This window comes from Monodelphis domestica, chromosome 7 (assembly GCF_027887165.1).
Source record: "Monodelphis domestica isolate mMonDom1 chromosome 7, mMonDom1.pri, whole genome shotgun sequence".
Taxonomy (NCBI): Eukaryota; Metazoa; Chordata; class Mammalia; order Didelphimorphia; family Didelphidae; genus Monodelphis; species Monodelphis domestica.
In genome coordinates, this window is record NC_077233.1 from 271839417 (window position 1) to 271846884 (window position 7468).

At 39.2% G+C, this 7468-nt stretch overlaps 1 long non-coding RNA gene across 1 annotated transcript; it reads left to right on the forward strand.

Annotated features, from left to right (window-relative positions):
* Positions 1–702: 702 nt before the first annotated feature.
* LOC103097793 (uncharacterized) lies at positions 703–6099 on the forward strand. Its single transcript, XR_469742.3, has 3 exons — positions 703–869; positions 1902–1978; positions 4201–6099. It is a non-coding gene; the product is annotated as an uncharacterized LOC103097793 (long non-coding RNA).
* Positions 6100–7468: the final 1369 nt, after the last annotated feature.

Sequence of the window (7468 nt, forward strand, 5' to 3'; positions counted from 1 at the left end):
GTAAAGAGATTCTACTTTTCTGAAACAATCAGTTTGAAAATATATATGTATACATATGTATAGTCATTTTTCCACAAGAATATCTAAATTACCTGAAGAAACCTTGTTTCTTTAACAGGAACAAATTTATAAAATAAAGGCACCAAATAAAATGCTGAATATTTTTTTAAATGTTGGGATAGAAAAGTTAAAAAACCAAGAAAAATGCCATCATCAAAGAACACTCAGTTTATCGGCTTTCAAAACAGTGTTACCTGATAGGTAAGAAACTCAGAACTATTGGAAAACACTACAATTGGAAAATGAGTAAAAAGAATACAGGAATTGGAAGACAGCCCACAACTAATGCTTGGACTGAAGGTACATCCATTTTCAAATTTGCTCTGGTCCTGGAACATTGATTATCTCCTCTGTGTTGCTTCTTACCACCTTTTTTTTTTATAAAGTAACTATTTCACAGCAATTAAGCAAATGGCTAATAAAATGTACATATATATTTCTGATTAACCAGATCACTGAACAGAGAAAGAATAAGCCTGCTGGTTCTTTTTTTGCAGATGAGCATTGTTAAATAGTCAGCTTGGGTGGCTGTTAATGGCCAATCAGACTCCAAACATAATTATGACATCAGAATTAGTGTATTTTTTCCATGTAAAGCAGTCCACCCCTTGACTCAAACTTCTGAATTGGTTGGATAGCAATTCTTCTCTCAGGACTGGTTTCCATATTGTACCTACTATATATTCTCTTTTATAGGCAGATATACACACACTCGTTGGCTATAAAGGAAGAAACAATGTCCCTCAAAAAGAAATATCCCAGGGGCAGCTAGAAGGCAATTGATGGAAAGCCAAGCCTACAGATAGGAGGTACCAAGTTCAAATCTGACCTCATCCACTTCCTAGCTGGGTGACCCTAAGCAAGTCACCTAATTCCAATTGTCTACCCATTACTTTGGAACCAATATTTAGTATTGGGTTGTTATTGGGGGTTTTTAAGTAGTATCCCCTAATTATGAGAGGAGATGATGTATTCAAGAGCATAGAAAACTGATAGGAAAAGGGAAAGAAAAAAAATCATTGTCAATGATTTCTTAAATTTGGCTTTATTCTCCCAAAGGTGAAAGTCACTTTAGCCATGTGTAAAGATGGTAGAATTAAATGAGTATGGGGCAGAGGAAAGAGGGAGAAGTGATATAGCAGAAAGGATATGATGACTTCAAACTTCTATTCAAGAAGTATATCTTTCACCTCTTGGCAGAGAGGCAATGAATTGGAAGGATAAAATGATACAGACATCCTTAGATATGGCCAATGTAATGATCAGATTTGCTTGTCTATGATAATAACAACTACTGCTCCTGAGCCTAAAAAGCCTGAGATATTCATCTTCTTGTTCTCCCCTTGGGAATCCCTTTCAGATCTAGACTCACTCACCTGGAGAGAATGGGTTCAATTTTCTCGAAAGCTTAGTTTCTAATGAGAAGTATTAGACTCTTAAATTTTCTGATTCTTTATACTCCTACTATGGTGTACCAAAAAATTTCCTAAAGCTTAGGTTTGGCTCATGTTTATCACAGTAGAGAATAAAATGGTATCCAATGTAAATCTACTGCATGAAAGAAATATAAACCTAAGAAATTCCCAAACATTCACCAATAAGAGTCAATATTTATACTAACTCATGTTCTCCCCAGAAGTTGATATTCAAACCATTCTAATGTGGAAACATTTTGTATATTGATGAAACATTATTTAACCTTCACCTTATCTCTGCACTATCCAAACCATTATTTCCAGCTACATTTCTTCTGTCTAGGAAGCTAAACCCAATGTTATGCCCAACCTATTGATGGTGCTCAACTTCTTCAATGCAGAAACTCTTACTTTTTGCCCTGACAGTTCCTTCAGCACATGGGATCTTCATCACTCTGGAACATTCCAAGCTGGTTCCTTCCTCTCATTGAGTTTCTTTTAAGGTATGGGTCTTTTATGTTTCTTTTAAGGTAAAGTATAAGGTATTTTAGGGATGGGTCCAGATGGACCGAGCTTCATTCTCCTCCCAACTGTCCTTCTGATTCTCTGAACTTAGAAGAGAGATAAAAAGGATGTGTGGATGGGGAAGGGAGCATGATGCCAGTGGTGCCTTTTTGCATTCGAAGGTGAGCTCCTTAAAGACAAGGATTGTCTTTCTTTTTCTTTGTTTTTGTTCCCAAGAGATTATCACAATACCTGGCATATAGTACAGATTTATTGCCTGCCTGCTATCCTGAAGGCCCAACTGAGATTAGCTAGCATAAATTTGTATTCAATCCAGTCTGCATGTTTTCAAGCAGAATATATGTAGCATTAAAGGAGGCAAATGATAAGGGTAAAACAAGGTTGGAGTTTGGCAGTGTGTGATAGATAATACAAGAGAATAAGAGATTTGAGTATAGAAAACAGTGTAGAGTTCACCAAGGAGTTGAGATTGAGAAAGGAAGTGAGCATAGCCAGAGTAGGAGGTGATAGTCTAAGGAATGGGGGGCTTGGAAGTCACAGTGAAGGCAAAGAGTAGGTTTAGGAGTAAAGTATGAGGTCCGATAGAAAGATAAACACTTATGATTGGGTAAAGAAAATTCAGAACATTGTGGACGACGGCAAGCCCAAGTGTATGTTCATGTAGGTGTGTAGCTGTCATAGGGTGGAGAAGTATGCAATGAGAGATGAATAGGCTGAAGAACTGGGAAATTTGGACATTTGAGCAAACATCAATGTGTATTTTGAAGTTCCTGAGAATAAGAGCAGGAATTGGGCAATAGAGAAAGACGTTGAACTCTTTGAGAAGGATGGAAAATGTCTTAAGGGGTGAGGAATCTGTATTGTATGGAGATTTGAATGAGATGACCCTCAAAGGAGGAGAAGGTGCTGAGTGAAGAAAAGAAAGTATGTAAGTGACCATGGAGAGCAAGAAGCATTACAGATCTTACATACACACATATGCATATACAACCAGTGAGTCTGAGGTTATGAATGAAATCGTAACTTAATAATTAAGAAAGGGTAGACCAAAGTGGAGTATCATCCAAGAAGGGAGACAGGCCTCAGTAAGTAGCAGAAGATAGATGAGCAAGGGAGGGAGTGTTGAGAAATTAAAGGAAACTTGTACACTATGGAGCACACGTTTTCAGAAGACATTCTAGAAGATCTAGAATAAGACATATGGGAATAGGTTTATGAAAAGCAGTAATGTGGGAGCCTGTAGCTGGATTGTGGAGATGGATTTGGTCTTTAGCAATCAAGGTTTCAATGTAGCTGAAATGGAGAAAATAAGAGGGAGTGGAAGTGCATGAATCATTGGAGGAGACTAGAGATAGTGGCAGTAAGGTCTCCTGATGAAGACAGGTAAATAGAAGAATCAAGATCAATCTCAGTGTGGCACTCAACTATCTGACTTGCCATGTTATCATATCCTAGGAAGTATATGAGAATCCTCCTTGAGGCAATCAAGAAGTGATATGTCCTACATTATATATAATATAGATGTATACAGATATGCATGTATATGTATACATATAGTCTCATTCATAAGCTCTTTTTTCTTTTCCCTCTACCTTGGATTTCCACTTTGGTTAAAACTAATAATTCTACTTTAGGAAAGTGCTTTTGTCACTGGCATACCTGTGCCTGACAAAAATGAATTACAATTCATTATGTGGCATATCTGGTAATTCAGTGGCAATGGTATTAGAATCACATTTCAGCAAATACATAAACAAAAGCAATTATTCTGGAGCACTGAGGCTAGAAAATATAGTGGGTTGTACTTCACAGTTCTCTGGAGTAAAACTCAGTGTGTGAGAACTAAGCCCTTAAATTTATTCAAATCTCAGTTTAACTCCAATTCCCATCATCACTACCATCAAAATGAAATTATTTTTCTTTCCCTAGAAGCTCAATCAATCTAATTTTCTTTTTCTATCTAGAAGGTAGGATAGTAGACAAAATTGTAAAGTAAATAAAATGTGCTTATTGCACCCTTAGCTTCCTTTTCCTCTCCATTAATGACCTTAATTCTTTTTCTTTCAGTATATAAAGCACTCAAGATTTCTTCACTTTCCCTATGTAGCTAAGGGCTTAGGGGTCCCCTTAAACTACTCCAGAATCAAAGCATGCTTTAGTTAACATCCACTAATCAAAATGTCCTCGTTCCTTTTACCAGATCACACTGAGGACACATTAGTTCAAAATAAGAAGCATTTGTTTGAAAGAAAAGGCAAGCTAATCAACACATGAGAATTCCTGCCACCTATTCCAAAAATGGTTCCTGAGCCATGGGCAGAGGAGGGAGCAGTCCTGATCTTGGCTGCTACTTCTGCATCACAGCAGGAACAAATAAACCAGTCACACAATAGGATCCAAAAGAGAAGGACTGGATGTTCTGTGTCTTGGCTCCAGATGAACCACTCTGGGCTTCTCCTGCTGCTTACAAGTGTGATATGTGTGTGATGGGCATAATCAGGGAAACCCCCTCTCATTGGCTCTGGCTAGAGAGAAATCCAGAATGTTTGGAGCTGAGCCAAGCCTTTTATATATGCTACATTTAACCTGGTTTTCTCTCCACTGAGCTATGTGTTTTGGCTCAGTGCTGAAAGACCTATTGCTTTAGGGTGGTGCAATAATCCTAAATTGCCCCTTGGTTCTCACCCTCTACTCTCCCATCCCTGGTGGGAAGAACCTGCAATAAAGTTCCATCACAAGATGTCACCACGGATTCAGAAAGAAATGTTCCTTCACTACCCCTTAAGAGGAGTGACCCCCGCCCCCATCTCTTCCTTCTTGTTTGGAGAAAATGTAGCCTGGAACTTCCCAAGAGGGATGGTGGAGGATATCCAGCAGCTAAGGCACCTTTAAACACATGGTGCCTAGGGAAACTTGGGACTGAACCTTGGGACTCTGGCTACCTTTTCGGTCTTGTTTTTCTTTCTCTAAACATCAGTGATGAAAGAGTGGTCATAAGATACAGTCTTTTCAAGAGTGGCTACCTCAGGGAGTCAGGGGTTCCCGGGTTCCTGAGTCATTGTTGGCCACACTTATTGAAGGTTCCAACTGGAAGATAATGACTGGCTGGAGAAGCCCAAATTGTGGCTTGAAGACATCTGTCTTGAGCAAGCACAGATGGTATAACATAAAAGCAATAGTGAAATGACAATTCAGCAGACTCTGTGATAGAGGAATGATCCAGAGACTTTGAAGGACAGAGGCTGGAAGCAATGCAAAGGTTCATCCACAGCGGGGGATGCTTGAGAAGGCTTGGAATCTTGAGGAAAGAGGAGATTCCAAGGAGAGGCAGTTGATCTCTCTCTCTCTTGAGACAGCAATGGTGATGGTCTGATCAGAGACTGTATCCTGAGCCATACAAAATCCCTCACTGAACTTAACCACCATTTCCTCCCCCAAGATACCAAGATACCCGAGAAGAACAAGAACAGCACCAGAAGATCTCACACAGCTCCTGTGACACCCTAGGTCTGAACATTGGCTCTGCTGTGACAAAGACCAGGACTCACAACCTGAACCTCTCAGAGACCATGCATCAAGCCTGTCTCTCAACTTTGGAGGGAGAAATAAAGATATTTTAGACAGACAGGGACTTCCTTTCCCCTCTTTCCTCTAGACCCCAACCTTCAGCCATCTTTCTTATCTTACCCCTAACCACAGTTGTTAGAATAAAGTTGTCAGTTATCCTAAATTGACTTCCTTGTCATAGTGGAAGAGGAAGAGACCTGATTTCTCTCTCTTTTCCCAAGGGAAGAGGTTCATCCATTAAATCGGTTATTAGAGGGGAGTAAAGGCAGGGTTAGTGGAGAGACATATTTGAAGAAGACCGAAAGGGGGGATCCATCTTACCCTACTATCTTCTGGGCATTTATCATCAACTCTTTCTCCATTATACCCAAACCAACCCTCTCATACAACTCATAAAATGTCTCATTTTTTCATATTTTGGGTATCAACCTGCCAGATTAGCTATATGTTTAAATCTATGTAATTGTATGCTTGTGAGTATTTTTACTTTTTAAGCATTAATTTTGTAGTGAAAAAAAAATAAAGAGCTGTCCTGTGCTTTATCTAAGTGGTACTTTGAATACTTTCTACCCTCTCTTTTTGCGTCACCCTTAGACACAAACCAAACCTATGCTTTAAGAGGTTCTTGCCGGGCTTCAAAGGTATAAAAAGCTAGAAAGTTGCAAAAAAAAAGAGGTTGAGTTGCTTTCCTTTTTCGGAAGTCAAGCACCAAACATCCCCTCAGACTGAACTGATTCATCTCACATGGACCAGCCCTCACATGAACACTCTTCAGAAAAAAAGAATGAATGTCGCAGCTCTCCAGGTCTAGCAGTGGGTTGTTATGCTATATTGCCATTTGATGCTGCTGCTACTATTAATAATAATAATAATAACAGTAATATATAATCTTTACACAAAGCTTTATGATTTATAAAGCTGAGAATGAGAGATATATTGTCACATTTGATTTTATCTTTATAGCAACCCTGTGATGTAGGTGATATTTTACTATCATCCCTATCCAGTTAAATAAACTGAGGCTGAGTAGTTAAATAACTTGCTAAATAACAGAATTTCAACTCATGTCTTCCTAACGTTCTATATATTATGTTACTTAAAATGAGAAAGGAACAAAGGCAATTCTGACATTACTGGGTGCTACAGCTTGGAGTCTGCATTGCTTTTTCTGATCTAGTCCTCCTTATTATCTGGATAGCTAAAAAGGACTGGACACTAGGGGCTATGCTCCATGTTCTTCTCTTCAGGTGTCATGCTTCTGCTTCTGATGACCTCCCCTCTGAAGCCAAAGTGCTACTTCTTTTCTTGTATCTTTGTAGTTCCATGGCCAAAATATCCCTTGCTGACTCTCTCCTTGCTTAAGTCTCTGTAAGACTAAGAGGTAGATAGATGGATAAGTAGGTTCCTCTTGAGGGATCCATGTCCACTCTCTTGTGTAATCTCTTCCTTCTTTTCCTAAGAAGCTAATTCTTGACTTCTCTACTACTCAAAAAACCCCTCTTCTTTTATGGACATGCTGCACAACTTAAAGAGAAATAAAATGTAGCTTCCCAAAGGACCAAGGGTCCCTCTTAGACCTCCATCAAAATCTTTTGTCAGGAAAGGATGACATTTTTCAGGACAAATAACTCATGAGATGTTGTATTTTACATCTGCGATGCCTCCAAAAACTAGTCAGAGAACACAAGAAGCTAGACATGCATTCATAAGCATTTAAAGGAACAAGGCTCTGATTATAAGCTACAGTGACTCCAAAGCCAGGAGCACAGGATGGTCCCCCTTCAGCTTTTAGTGGGGAGGTTGGTGGTTGGGGGGAGTAGGAGGAAAGAGGACAGAGGAAGAGAACAATTTGAAAGCAATCGAGAATGGGGAGTTATCTCCACAGACTAAGCTCCAAGTAC